Genomic DNA, 14,216 nt, shown 5'->3' on the forward strand with positions numbered 1-14,216 from the left:
TTATTTTCCTTCTCTCAAGTTCTTTGGCTTCCATGGAGGGTTGTGATGTATCCCTTCCTACTGCTGTTGTATCGTCTTTTCGGTGAGTCCTCGCCTCAGTTCTTCATATTTTGTATTTCCTTTGTTTTTTTTCCAATATTCTATCTCATTTTATTTAGGATTCCCATACTCCCACAGATCTAAATCTTATTTTAGTAGATCGATCAAGAGGTTTATGAAGAATTTTAAAAAAATTCGTCGTGATTAGGGGACATCCAAGGGCAGAACCTCGTCTTCTTCTGTTCCAACTATGACGGTATTTCCTCTCGGTTGTATAATACCCAATTTGATCCTCGGGTCACCATTCGGAAAGAATTATCCAAGTTGACTATTGGAAGAATTTTCTTCGTCGCTGTGTGTGTTTTAGCTTGGAGTCACCTTGCAAGTTGGAATGATTAAGGGCGATGAGGGGTCTTTTTTGTGAAGACATGCGAATAGGAGTTTTAGCTATGCTCTTTTTTGCATCTTCTTTTTCGGTTGTTTGTATGATTTCTGGGTGAATTGCTTCGCAGCTGTACTTCTTTTATGTATTCAAAAATTTGAAGTAGACAATTATCCAGAACCGAGAATTATTTATCTGTTGAATATGCTTTCAATATTCTTTAAGTGTGTCGGACTAAGGAGGTGGAAAACATATGAATTTTAGTATTCCCATACTTGCCTCAGCTTTCCACATCCGAAGGAAGAGCTTTTACTAACAATTAATAGATGTGGCCTGGTGCAAGATATATTGTACGAATATCATATCGCGAAGAAAGATGGGATGCGAACACTTGTTTATTGCCAATGTGATCGTTGAATATAATGGATAATAGGTTTGGGAGAAAACTAAATTCTTGTTTGCTTCTTGTCATGCTACTCAGGCATGCGTGATCATATCATATTCTTAGGGTTTGAAGTTTATGCGAATGACCAAATGCGAATCACTGGTAAGTATGATGTCGTCCAACCCCATCTCTACTGCCAATATTAATCCATGTATTACTGCTTCGTACTCGGTTTCGTTGTTTGTGGTTTAGTATTCTAATCTGAAGCAATGAGCTATTCTTTCTCCAGCGGGCGAAGTGAAAACTATCCTTAACCAATTTCCTTGGCTATTTACAGATCCATCCACAAAAATTTCCCACCTCCTAGGTTTATCTTATTTCAGCAAGTCTTCTGGGTCTGTGCGATCTTCATCGATATCCATCAGTTCGCTTGTGGTATCATCTTCTTCTAATGGAAAGTCCGTGATGAAATCGGCGATTACTTGAGATTTTGGTGAAGATAGAACTTCATTGCTTATCAGAACTGTTTGATCTTTGCATTCCATCTTTCTATTCTTCCCACTCTCTTGAAAGATTTTAATATATATTTAATGGGTATTTTAGTCAACATCTTTATTTTGTGCGCATGAAAATAGATGCGAAGCTTCTGAGTTGCGTAGACCAGTGTTAGAATCATCTTCTCTATCTTGGTGTAATTGCGTTCTGCAGAGTTGAAGGTTTTGCTGATGCAGCAAATTGGTTTTTCCACTCCCTGATCTGATCGAAGCAATACTGCACTGAAAGCATACGGTGTTATGGCAATATATATTAGCAATTCCTCATTCGGATCTGGTTTTTATATCATTGACAAGTTTGCTAGATAGTCTTATATGTATTGAAGGGAGGCTTCGCATTCTTGCTTCCATGCAAACTTGCTTTCTTTCTTTAAAATGTTGAAAAAGTTTTTGCACTTTTTGAATGAACGCGATATGAATCGCCCTAAGGATGCGATCATACCATTCAATTTTTGCACATCTTTGATAGTAGCTGCCGAAGGCATTTCACGAATATCTTGTACTTTGATGGGATCGACCCGAATTTCTTCTTTAGAGACGATGTAGCCCAGAAATGTCCCAGATACAACCCCAAAAATACACTTCGCGATATTTATCTTCATTTTAATCTTTCGCATTTGTTCAAATATATCTTTTAGGTCTTTCGCGTGATCAATTGATTTTTTGCTTTTGACCAGCATGTCATCAACGTAGACCGCTAAAATAGTGGGTATCCGTAGTTTGAGTACTTCTTCTACCATGTATGGGTAAGTGGCTCCCTCATTTCTTAACCCAAAGGGAATCCTGGTATAGCAGTATAGCCTCTTGGTGGGAAAAATGATATGTTCTCCTGAGATTCCTCCGCTAAGGGTGTTTGGTTGTATCATGAGTAGCCGTCCATCAACGATATTGTTTCCCATCCTGTGACAACCTCCACTGTTTGAGGGATGTCTGGCAGTGGATAAATGTATTTCGGGTAGGCTTTATTTAGATCGGTGAAGTCGATGCAAATGCGAATCTTTTTGTTCTTTTTAGGGACTACCTTCATGTTCGCGATCCATTCTGCATACCTCGCAGGTCTTATGATCCCTGATTCGATCATTTTTTGTAGTTCTGCCTAAATTTTCTCGTGATATACCACTGCTATTTTTTGTATCCTCTGCCTAACTGGTCTTGCTATCGGGACGATGGATAGCCTATGACATGCAAGGGAAGGGTCTATGCCAGGCATTTCGCCCATACTCCATGCGAATACATTGCAATAATCTTTTAGAAGTTGTTCGAGGTTTCTTTCTTCTTCTTCTTCCATTGTGCTCCCTATTTTTACTATTTTTGGTTCAGCCTCCGTCCCCAAATTGATGTCTTTCGTCGCTCTTCAGCAGTGAAACTTGGTACGGGTTCTCTTGTGGTGTTGGCCCCTTTAGTTGGTGCACGGGTTCTCCTTCCTTTTCAGGGATTTCGCTCGGGATTCCCTTTCCTTCAATTGCTCTCCCCATGTAGATTTGGAATTCTCTCTCCTTATTTGCCTGCTTCGCCTTCTTTTTCTTATCTTCTTTTCTTTGTTTTCGTCCTTCCTGGTGTTGTATGTTAAGGTCTCGGCACTTTTTCGCCTGCACGATATCTCATTTGATTTCTCCTATCCCATTAGGTGTAGGAAAGTGAATACACCGGTGGAAGGTAGACGTTATTCCTCTGACTCCATGTATCTAGGGCCTCCCAATAATCGCATTATATGGCGTATCAACATCCACGATGCTGAATGTAACTATTGTTTCTAGCGAGTTTACGGGTATCGTCACCGTAATTTTTCCCTTGGGTTTTTTTGCTACCCTGTTAAACCTGAAGATGTTGTATTTTGCTGGGGAGACATTCGAATCGATGTATATCATTGCTCTGAACATGTGATAGAATAATACGTCCACCGAGCTTCCACTGTCTACTAAGATTCTGTCGATCGTCAAAGGGGATATCGCGCCATCTTCATCTCTGCGATCTGATTCTATTACTATAGTTATGATTAGGCTTTATTCGTGCGACCTTCTGTTTTCCAGGGCGTCTTCAGCACTAAACGCGATTGGTTATTTTTTCCAATCTTCCAGGGGTGTATCTTTTTCTTATGGATATATTTCTTTTCCATTAAAGTCACATTTGTATACTCGCCTTAGCACTTTTTCGTGAAATTCTTCGACGTTCTCTGCGGTTTATACAATAGCATTGCATTGCTGATGCCATGCGTTTCTTCTTATCTGCAATCGGCTTCGCCTCTCGCACTGAGTTGTTTTTCTCCAATTTTCTCCTTAGTAACTACTTCGCGTTATTCTCCTCGTATTTAAGTGTCTTCTCTCTTTCCTTTCTTCATTCCTTTGTGCATCATCCCGTATTTGTTTATATAGTCTTGTGGCCCTTTATTTTCTTTCAGCAATCTCTCTTTCTCTGTGATATCTTTTATAATTCTCTCCATATTCTATCTCCAACTCATATTCACGTACTTTCTTTTTCACATTGTGATTTTCTATCCAGAGCCGCCCATACCTGATTGCAAGGTCTACCTGCTCTGCAATCACCATTTTTTATTTCTTCTTCCATTGTGCGAGCTTTCTCTCATACTCTCACATGGTGATAATTGCTTCCTCTTTGTCACTTGAAATAGCAGCTCATCCAGATCTCTCCTTATCGTTTTTCCTGATCCACTGCATGTTTCTTTTGGCAAATTTTTCCTTCCCTCTTCTCCTATTAACGCCTTCTCCCTGCATTGCCGTTGAATAATTACTTCGCGGTACAGACCTTTCTTTGGCAGGAGGAGATCCAGTCGATGCTACCAATCAAATAAGATTTTTGAGAGGATTTCTTCCTGAGAACCTTTGGAGTTTTGAAAGTAAAGAGTTTTGAGAGAACTTTTTCCAGACAAGATAAAGAAATGATGTACCGTTTATTTTATTTTCGTGGTGGACAGAAAAATGAAAGTTATGAGAATAACAATCAAACTTCAAAGATGATGATTTCTATCTAGTAACTAGCAGGTGAGGACGAATCCTCCCTGTTTCTAGCGCCAAAATATAGTTGCGGAGAATCCCACAACTACACCCGTTGTAATGATAATAACACAAAGCTTAAGTCATGTGAATCAAACCAAACATTAATGATATAATTCACCACTTTGTCACTAGTATGATCTTCTCTAACACTTTGTATTGATCATTTGATATTCTTTAGTGATTACAAGACTAGTTTGTGTACAATAAAAAGGAGAAATATGAGATGAAAGCTAAGTTCTAATGGCTTCCTTCTTTTCTCTCTTGGCAAATTCCTTAGCCTTCTTTCTCAATCGATCTCTCCCTCTCTCATTTTTGGTCCCTTATTTAGGAAAGTGCAACAGTAGAAGACAACTATGATTCAAGTGCATGATCTCAGTTGACTGATTATATATCAGTTTGTCTTATTCGCCAGACTTTTGAGAACTGTCTCTATATGTCGCGTTGCTACTTAGTTCTTCGTGCTTCTTTTCTTGAGATGATTATTGCATTGTCTTTTTTGTTCAACTTCTCTTCACGTTTTTCCTCCATTATGGCGTAATCATTCTTCTCCTTATCTCTCGATGATTATTGTCTCTTCATCCTTAAGGTTGTTTTGGCTAGAGCGAAGTTGTAGGTCTGTCTTGTGCGATATTTCGCCCCTACAATAAGTGTCTCAAGTTTATCAACTTCATCTTGTAAAGAACCAAAAGTTTCTGTCCCCACCCTGAAGCTTCTTAACAAGAATATAACTAGGATTACCAACAAAAGTAAAATTCTCCCGCCAAGTTTTCATATTATCCAGAAATCCAGGGTGATGCAAGTAATAATTTTTTTTTCGAAAAAGAAAACGTTATATTAAATAAAAAGCCAAATCAAGGCAGACATGAAAGTCTTACAAGCAGTTTACATATGCATTACACACTCCCAGTTTTGCAAAATTTGAGAGGTATCAATGAATCTAAAAGTGTCCAGCTCACAACTCCAAAGGACGAAAGTTTGCTTAATATAGATTAACAACTCAAACTCCGACTTATGCCTCCCTCCAAAAACTCTATTGTTCATTTCCTTCCAGATGTTCCAAACAATTGCATAATGCAAGATACTCCAGATCTTCTTACATCTACCAGATAAAACGTTCCAAGTCCAAGCTTCAAAGAGCTGTAAAATGGTTGCTGGCAAAGGCCAAGAGATATGAAAGGCTTTGATGAAGTAATCCAAAATCTTGAAAGTAGTTTGGCAATGTAGAAATAGGTGATCCATAGATTCATCTACCTGGTTGCACATAACACAAACAGTACTATACCTTTATGTCGTAACATATCTCTTGTTGTGAGTGAATTGTTGAAGACTGCCCAAAGCACGAAGCTGACTTTTGAAAGAATATCTCTTCTCCACAAGAAATTGATGTATGCACATTCCTCAACTCTACCTTCCGAAGCCTCATAGCAAGCCTTAGTTGAAAAATTATCCAGAATATCCACTTCATCTTCACCATCTAGCAAAATAGGCACATCTCCAAGGTCTCTTCTTAAAAGATACATTCTAGTTGTTCATTGGCATTTAAAGAAGCTTTAAAAACACCATACCATCCTCCATCCTTAATCATACCAAATTTAAAAGATCCAAATAATAATTATCAAATTTAAAAGAAGGTTCAGGAACAATAACAATATCATTATTACAACTCAGTAAGATTGATGCATGATCTGACACTGGCCTGTTTCAGTCTATATTGAACTAATGAAGGTCATTTTTCTTCCCATTCTATAGAAAACACAAATCTGTCCAATCTCACAAGAATTAGAGGATATTGTGAATTTGTCCATGTATAACTTCCTTCTGCCATTGTAATATCTACTAAGCTGTTCTTGTTGATAAAATTCCTGAAACTCTTTTCATTTATGTTGCATCCTCCATTTCTATTTCTTGTGCAAACCACTTTTCAATGCAACGTAAGCCATTTGACTTGCTTTGCTTCTTAACATACTGAGTTTCCACAGTAAACATTGTTGAGGCTTCCACGATTAACCACATATGGACTCCCAAGATGAGTCATGTGGCTTTTACGATAAGTCATCTATTGCGCTTATGGAAAAATCCATATGTCCTCCAATGTTACGATAAGTCTAGAAGCGGAGATTAGTGTTCTAATAAAGAAAAGTCTGTAGAGATGTAAATAGAGCCTTGCTCTAGCACGTAACATTTAGTGATCTCCAATGTCGAATCACACACGAAAGGCTTGAACAACTTAGGTAAAACAATATTCATCTACCAACGAGGAAACTAACCACCAAATCTCCTCATGTTTCTATAGGACCCTTTGAGAAAATCAGTGCGACTTCCCAACCATCAACCATATTAAAGGAAAGGAAGGTGGAATGTCCTTATTATGGAGGGTGGAAGGTCCTGAAGGAAATTTTTGCAACTTTCTAACCATCATCTTTTAATGGATCTGTCTTTTCGTCCAACGTAAATAATACTACTACAGGATCAGCTTCCATTGGATTTTCCATAATTAAGAATTAATTGTAATGGCGTCGGTGAATCAATCTCTATAACTGATGGGAAAACACTCCACGCTAACGCATGATTTTGACGCTTGATACCATATAAAACGGACACCCAGACACGCAAAATTCTCAAAAACTTAAGCCGCTGATCATGTTATGAAATCATCTTGATGATTGATATTTTTATCTTATCAGAAGTCCAAAAGAAAGGTGCCATCTAAATCTTTGAATTTTCTACAAAGATTCATTTCTTTGATATGGTTACCTAATATGTTACAAAAATGTAATTCAGGATTCTATATTTTGTTTTTTATTACGTGCAAGATACGCCATCATCTAGAATACAAAACAAAGTTTCGCTAAGTTAACCCCTTCCTATGGGTTTGCCATTTAAGCACCCACTATGGAGCTGGCTAACTGGCAAATTTGCCACTTAGCCAGGCCAGGTCGAATATTTACCGGGCGGTCAAGTAAGCACCGCTAGCGATTTAGTGTAGATCGCTCAGTAATATTTAGTGTTTTATTTTTTCTTCTCTCCTACTTTTTAGTTATTATGACAATTTTATTATAAAAGGGAACCACATAATATTATATAAATCCTAAATTTAATAAGACCCCACCAAACCTAAACAAACAGATTTTTTTTATCGATAAGGGTCCCACAAAACATAATAAAATATACTAATTTATTAAAATTTGCCAGTTTTACCATACTGGGGGACTAGTTTGCCATGCCATGTGGCATGGCAAAACAACTTTTATACCACCCTCCATGGGAACTAGGCTTAGGCTAGATAAAGAGCAGCCGAGATTTATCAAGGAGGGATAAATGTACGGCCGTGGTTTTTTCAACTAATCATTATAAATACTTTATTAATTATTGTCCTATTAATTGCTCATGATGAATGATTAATTAATTTTTCATGATAAATGTTCATTTAATGAATCTAATAAATACATATTTTTATTAATAAATAATTTTATTTAAAACTATATATTGGTGCTGGCGAGTTTCGAACTCATGTAACTGACATAATCACCCAATGACTTTACCACTGTACTACAGTGACCTCGGTTAAAAATTATATTAATAAATTTTTAATGGTGGTAGTGAAAGAAGCAGTGGGTGGTGGAAACAGTGGCGGATATTTGTGAGTGGTAGAGGTGGTAACATTAGTGGTGGTGGAAGAAATAGTGGGCATGGCAGGTTTTTACGGACGGTGGTGGATGTTAGTGAATAATAGTGGACAATAATAGTTTTGTGTCTTCACAAAATGGGCAACATTTTATGGTGATAGATGTAGTTGGCTGTTTTTATCGCAACTGGTAAGGACAAAACACAAATATTTTGAGGAGGATACTAAATTATATAAGACAATATGATCATGAGGATCGCCCAAATGGGATCTCAACTATTTGTAGTACCCGATCTAATAAATCACGGTTTTTAGAATTAAAATAAAATTGATTACACTTCCATAATACAAAACAAAGTTTGGAAAAACTAGGCTAGATAAAGAACAATCAAATTTATACTTGCAGAACTTAAATCTATCGTTATAAATGATCACGTTTAATTAAAAATTAATAATAATTGTGCAATTGATATTTCATAATAAATGTTTCTTTAACTAATCAAATGAATATATTTTTGTTGATACGTAATAAATTTATTTGATATTAACCATATCAGTAAGCATTAATGGTGGTTTTTATGGTGGGGATAATGGTGGTGGGTATCGGTGACACTGGTAGATGGTGACGATAATGTGGTGGTGGAAGAAAAGTAGAGTGATAAAAGGGGTCCTAAGATAGGTAAATTTAGCACTAGTGATGGTTTTGATGGTTGGTGGTGGTGGTGGATCGGCGGTGGACATAATGGTGGTGGGTATTGGTGAGACTGGTGAAGAGCTGACGATAATGTGGTGGTGGAACAAGTAGTGGTAGTAGGGTGAGAAAAGGTGTCCTAGGATAGGTAAATTATTTAGTCACCTTTGGTTAATTTTTCTTTGTTTTGTTTTTTTTTTTTTTTGTTTTTTTTTTGTTTTTTTTTTTTGTGTTTTTAGAGTTATTTTACTATCAAATCATCAAAAGAGGAGTTTTTACATAGCAGGCAAGCGAGCAACAAGCTGCGTCGCAATCCCTTTTTGAGTTGCAAAGCCTATTCTTTGTTTTGTATTAATTTGATTTTAGTTTTCAAATTACTTATTATTATTATTTTTTAATATTAAAACAATTTTTAAAGGCCATATTTTTCTAAAAAAGAAGATGTTGTGATTTTAAGATTAGCCGAGTAGGGGGAGGAAGAAAAATGAAATCTATAAAAGAATTTGACCAAACACAATGCTACACGCGAATTAATTGCAATCGGTTCAATTTCTCACATCTCTCTTTATTCCCCTTTTTTGTCATGGTTTCTGTTTTCGTCATTATTTCTCCCCTACTTCATGGGATTATGCAAGGCTACGCATGAATTAATTATAATCGATTCAGTTTCTCACATCTCTCTTTATTCCTCTTTTTTGTCATGAATTTTGTTTTTGTCATTTCTCCCCAACTTCGTGTAATTGTGCGTGCTTGATAAATAGTTCATGATAATAGGTAAAGATACAAGTTTGGTGAATGACCTTTGATGATATTTTTTGAAGCAGTGAACGAAGTAATGTTCTACTTCCCATAGGATTTGCTCTAACGATTAACTATGTTTGTCCCAAAGGATTGTATAACTTACATACGCAATATTAAAAGATTCGAGGATAAGGACATGTTTATTAACCAACTCCACAAAATATTTAGACCTGGATCGATCGGTTCGATTCTTCTCAGACAATTACGACATGTATGAATCGATGGATGCATTTGAAACACATATCCTTGACGGCACGGGTTGATACCTAGTCAACTAATAAAACAGAAACCCCAAGTCGGACATTCCCTAAACAGCAAAAGGCAAAAGAGTGCAACCTTCAAGCTTCAACCAAACTATAACTAGCAAAATATATTAACCTGCTCGAGTACTATTCGAGACAATTCAACTCTAAAATGAAATGTTTCTAAATATAACTTCCTTTCGTATTAAATGTAATAAATACATATACACATTGACAGAAGTAGAAATTAACATTTAATCCCAAAGTTACTGGGCTTTGGGCACTCTAGTCCTACACTCTCAAGCCTAGTATCAGGAGGTCCAAATTAACGGAATCTGAAACGAGTTAATCCTTTCCTATACGATTCAGTCCAAAATAAAAAAATCGATGAAAAAAATACCCATCAGATATTATTTCTTCGTAACTCGGTTTTCATTTCTTCATTTCCAGCGTCCGTCGAGAAATTTTTTCCAGCTGCTCCTGTTGAAGACGATGTTACTAGTTTCATCTCGTTTTTCTTCTTCTTTTTGTCGATTGATTTATTTCGTTTCACTTGATTCATCATATTGGTTTTACGATTTTCCTAATGTAAAAATTTGGATTAGGGTTAATTCATCAATTTAGGGTTCTACCGAGATCAATTGTTTTTATATATAATATTTTTCGAGGTTGAGTGATGCGTTCATCGTCACTACAACAATCTACAGGTATGGTATTCATTTATTTACGATCTTATTATGTATTTTTGGAAGAAATTATTATTATCACTATTGTTTTCTTGATTTGGGGTATTTTTGTTGATCGTAAGATGTTTTATTGAGTTTATATAGTTAATTGAGTATCAATTTTAGGTTTTCATCCAAGGATCTCAACTTGTTGGGTATATGCAGTGAAGAGTATACTTAGTTGATAGGGTTGATGATGTTGGGTTTAATTACTTTATTTCTTTTTAATGTAGTGTTTAAAAACTAATCAAATGTACTTTCATTCGTAATTAGAGTTTATTGAGATTGTTTGGAATTTTTTTTTATTTGTAAAAGATGGATGCTCATTTTTGGGATAGGAGGAAATGTTTCATTGTGGCAATAATATAACTTAAGTTAATATATAAGCTCCTTACTTATGTTGATGAATACCTTGTCAGCTGATTAAGAAGATACTCATAATTGTGAAGGTCATAGGATGATGCCAGTTGATCATGTTGTGCGATGGACATGGATTATGGCGTAAGATCCTCTTGCTAGTATCTCTCCTGCAGGACCACCCCATGAAGCTTCTAAAGTAAAAATAACGATGCATTGGAGAGAGATTCTCAATTGATAGGAAAGTTTGTTAAAGATGGAATTAGCGGATTCACTGCAGGTATTACTAATCTCCCACTGTATTGTTTCTTCCTTCTATTCTTCCTATATATGGATATAAAGTGGCAAAGAGAAATTTTTAAGGAAATAAGTGGCATGACCATATTTATCTTGTTTGGATTTATGCCTAGGTACGAAGAAAGATAGGTAAACCCCATTTTTAGAAAATTCAAGTAAAAAGATGGCGTGGCTGTATTTCTTTAAATTAGATAAACTAAGTAAAATTTAGCAAGAAAACCGTGTTCGCATACTATTAGGTGTTCTTAAAACTTTACAAATGTGAAAAGTCTTCTGTATGTTCAACCAGAGGAAAAGCCAACTTGTTTAATGCTCATGTAAACTAGATAGAACTACGAACATTTTAGCAAGAAAAAGTAATATTACAGGCGTCCCTTTTAGTTTGACATAAGATCTTTTTGTGGAGGTTTCATTTCTAGATAGGGAAATTATGACACTTTACTGCTTAGTGGAAAATGTTGAGTTGGTTATGATCCGCAATGATATTTATAATTAAAGCATAGGCTGCCGTTTACTCGATATTTAAGTATTTCAATTATTAAAAACAGTCTAAACTTATTTGAATATCCAACTAACAAATCAGTTTTTTTTCTCAAATGTCATGCATGTGAAAATTTAGAATTTTTGTAGTCGCCAACGCTTAATGTTAGACAACTTAGTGTCAACTTCCTATAGATGACTAGCTTTGGAAAATATAATGTGTACATAATTGCACATATTGATTCTTAATGTGTACATAATTGTACACTTGTTGATTATCATGATTATTGTTCATGCTGTTAGTTTCAATGATTATTCATCTTTTAACCCAGCTATCTTGTTTTACATGTTCTCACTCTATGAATCATGTTTGTAGATGTGTACATATCTGTACGCCATTGCCTGTTTTCACTTTATGAATCATTTCTTAATTCTCTTTATGAACATTATAATTTTTTCATCGAGTTCATATATTATGTAGCTTATAGACAAATTATGTATTGCAGTTGATAGATTGTAGCAAAGAAATGCGGTATCCCTGAAGCATCACTATCAGGATCTGATATATGAACCTTTGAAGGCTGACAGAGTTAATTGCTTTTATCTAAAATCACATTGCTTCAGCTGTCGATATCGTCGTCTAGATTTATTTGGCTTGTAAGTCTTCTTTGTCTTTCCACTTTTTGAGTTTTAAACACCTTTAATTTGTTATTGTCACTGCCATACAATATAATTGCCGCATTAAATGTAATGTCTCTGTAAAATATGTAGTTTGACCGGATCTAAATATATTCTGTGAAATCCAAATTATTTGCATTAGTTGGAGAGGAAGCTTTTCTTTGGATAATAGAAAGGAACTAAAAATTAAAATGACTGGATTGAAGTTGGATAAGATTAATAAGACAAGTTATTGGACATTGATGATTTAGTTTTTAATTTATAGTTTCCCTTCAATATCTTCCTACATCTCCTTCTAACCATAATCCATTTTGGTATAAACTTTTATATAGGAATTAAACACCAAAAGTTATTGGATTTCTTTTTTATACTTTTTTGATAACCGAGACTTGTGTCATCTTCTAATCCTATGAATTCAAAGAGCAAAGATGACTTTTCTGAGAAGTACAAGAACCTGAGCTCTATGTTGTTGCTTTTATGGGTTCGTTTTTTCCATCTGATTCTTATTCCTTCGATTTATCTGATCTCCTCTCGGATCTTTTTACAATTGAACTTTATTTTTCTTTAAACTTTAATGCGTTCTTAGGGTTGAAATAATTGTATATTTTTTTTATTTAATAAGGAACCGATCTATACATTGTCACCACAAATGTAGTTTCTCTTTTTTTACCCATGCCTCTTCCGCCTTTATCAGCTGTGAATTCTTTTACTAATTTTAAAATTTCCTTTGGATTGTTCCTACGGGCACTTTTAAAAAGAATTACATAGTCAATGCTAGTGTTTTTGATGTGTACATAGTTGTACACATGTTGATTCTTAACGTGTACATAATTATACACATATTTTCGAATGTGTACATGGTTATATACCTGTTGATTTTTCATGTGTACATAGTTGTGTACCCGTTGATTGTTAATGCGTACGTAATTGTACACCATGTCTTAGAAGATTTTGTTGTTGTGTATAAACTGTAGAAGGAATTTATACCCAAACTTTATATTGCAATTGTAGAAATGTTTGGTTGTTGAATATATAATACGATTCTAGGTAAACATTATCTCGCATCTATCCTTATTTTATTTTCTTTCTTTTTTATTCTACTTTCATATATTGGGTTCCATGACTCGTAAGTTGCTTAGGAATCTGGATACATCTTTCTGGATGCACGCTTTTTACGAAGTGGTGAGTTAGTATATGCTAAAGTAAAATCAGAGTTGATGTTGTTCTTTTTCAAAGTGAGACAAAAATGTGGCACATGATATTCTCTGAGACGGTGTTTTTATTGACATAGGAGCTTGTTGCAGTGTGTTCATTGAAAGTGTATTTTTTGTAAGGAAATACGTGAGCCAAAGTTGTTAGTGTACACCAGTTGATTCTTAGTGTGTACATAGTTGCACACCTTTTTATTTCCGATGTGTACATCGTTGTACACATGATGATATCAATAATTTTTCTTATTCAAATCCGTTAATAGCGGGGCATTCAGTAGTAACATGTAGCTGCAAGTTTAGAAATATGGATCCAAGATCGCTTTCAACTGTTAGGACATTTTAACTCATTTTTTTTGTATACATGGTTTCTTAGTTGTGTCTGAACACGTTATGAAAGGTGTTAGCGATACTTGCATTTGGAAGGAATTTATATATATATGTCGTGTGGTATTTTTACTTTCATTGAAACCTTTTGATTTTTTACTCATTTATCTAATTTTGATGATAAAGGAGGTACTAGATCTGGTGGTCAATCGATACACCTTAGTTTCTACTTGCGCAAGGTGTAAGCCTTTTCGCTAACATTATTGCCAATATTTTGGCTGCAGGTGGTCGCGTGAAAACGCGATGAATCATTTCAGATAGAAGGTGAAAAGAAAGAAGTTTTTGATGGTAAAGAAGAGTGCCGAGAAACACCGAGTATGTCAACGAGCTTCACCGAGATGGAATGCGCAC

Source organism: Papaver somniferum, unplaced genomic scaffold (genome assembly GCF_003573695.1).
Source record: "Papaver somniferum cultivar HN1 unplaced genomic scaffold, ASM357369v1 unplaced-scaffold_81, whole genome shotgun sequence".
NCBI classification, from domain to species: domain Eukaryota; kingdom Viridiplantae; phylum Streptophyta; class Magnoliopsida; order Ranunculales; family Papaveraceae; genus Papaver; species Papaver somniferum.